Source organism: Gossypium hirsutum, chromosome D08 (assembly GCF_007990345.1).
Source record: "Gossypium hirsutum isolate 1008001.06 chromosome D08, Gossypium_hirsutum_v2.1, whole genome shotgun sequence".
Taxonomy (NCBI): domain Eukaryota; kingdom Viridiplantae; phylum Streptophyta; class Magnoliopsida; order Malvales; family Malvaceae; genus Gossypium; species Gossypium hirsutum.
This window is the reverse complement of record NC_053444.1, coordinates 7,323,903-7,325,581: the sequence shown is the minus strand read 5'-3', so window position 1 is coordinate 7,325,581 and position 1,679 is coordinate 7,323,903. Positions and strand designations below refer to the sequence as shown.

The 1,679-nt window shown below is 36.1% G+C and overlaps 1 non-coding gene across 1 annotated transcript; it reads right to left on the bottom strand.

Moving 5' to 3' along the window:
• Positions 1-942: 942 nt before the first annotated feature.
• On the bottom strand, positions 943-1,049 carry LOC121220560 (small nucleolar RNA R71). Its single transcript, XR_005917776.1, has one exon. It is a non-coding gene; the product is annotated as a small nucleolar RNA R71 (small nucleolar RNA).
• Positions 1,050-1,679: the final 630 nt, after the last annotated feature.

Below are 1,679 nucleotides of genomic sequence, written 5' to 3'. Positions count from 1 at the left end.
TTTTTGATTATTTCCTATTTCATTTTCTGTTGCGTTCTTAGTTAATTTAGATTAGTAAATTTACATTAAAATCAATCATCCCAATTTATCGATTAAATAATAGAAAAACGGTAATTACTAGTACTTTTAGTCCTCGTGGATATGATATTCCCTAGTCACCATAGCTATACTATTGTTCGATAGGTGCGATTGCCTTTGTCGTAATTATATTTAGTTTAGACACCATCAAGTCTTTGGCGCCGTTGCCGGGGACTAAAATATTAGGAACACTTGATTTTTATTAATTTGTCCATTTATTTTTATTTTATTTTATTTTTGTTTTCTAATTTTTCTTTTATTTACTTCTGGCAGGTTCTTTTAGTTTATGACTAGAAGAAACCCGTCGAGACCATTATTGTTTGACAGCGAAATTGAAAGTACAGCTCGCAAAAATCGTAGAGAAGTAAGGTAGATTCGACAAAGTATAGTAGACGAGTAAGAGGACGTTATTATTATTACTGAGGAGATGGGTGATAATTGAAATAATCAACTACCTCCTGCAGTTCTTGTGAATCCTACAAATTCAAATCTTGCTCCTCGTACTATGTACGATTATGCCAAACCCACTCTAATTGGGGTTGAATCGAGTACTGTGAGACCGACCATTGTTGCGAATAATTTCGATTTGAAGCCGAACACTGTTCAGATGGTACAACAATTTGTTCAGTTTGATGGTTTGCAAGACGAAGACCCAAATACTCATTTGGATAATTTCTAGAAGTCTGTGACACTTTCAAGATTAATGGTATTTCTGACGATGTCATTCGCTTACGATTGTTCCCTTTCTCATTGAAGAACAAAGCTAAACAGTGGTTGAATTCTTTACCACGAGGTTCCATTATCACATGGGATCAAATGACTGAAAAATTCCTACTGAAGTATTTCCCACGGGCTAAGACATGCAAGTTAAGGAATGATATCTCTTCCTTCGTTTAGTTTGACTTAGAGACCTTATATGATGCATGTGAGAGGTATAATTACTTATTGAGATGGTGCCCTCACCATAGGTTACCTCTATGGCTACAGGTTCAAACTTTCTACAACGGTTTGAACCCCTTAACTAGGCAGTAGATCGATGCAGCAGCCACTGGTACTCTGAACAATAAAACACCTGAAGCGGCTTATGAGTTTATAGAGGAGATAGCATTGAATAATTATTAGTGGCAAGTCATGAGGACAAAGCCGATGAAAGCAGTCAGTGTTTTTAACTTAGATGCGGTCACCATGTTATTGAATCAGATAGAAATTTTAAATAAAAAATTGATGGTATATATGTTTTTACGCAGGTACATCTGGTGATACAGTGCGATATGAATAGAGGAGGAATGAACAATCCAAAATATTTACCCTACGGTCCTGGCACAGAAAATGAACAAATTAATTATATGGGTAATAATTCTAGACCTCAAAATAATCTTTACAGTAACACCTATAATGCAGGTTGGAGGAACCATCCCAATTTCTCTTGGGGTGGTCAAGGAAATCAGAGAGCACAACCCCCTAAAAGCTTCCAACAACCACCTTACCAGCAAGAGAAAAAGCCGAACCTTGAGGAGATGTTGATGAAGTTTATCTCGGTGTTAGAAACCCGTTTTCAAAACACTGAAATAACACTTAAAAATTAGCAAGCATTGACTTAA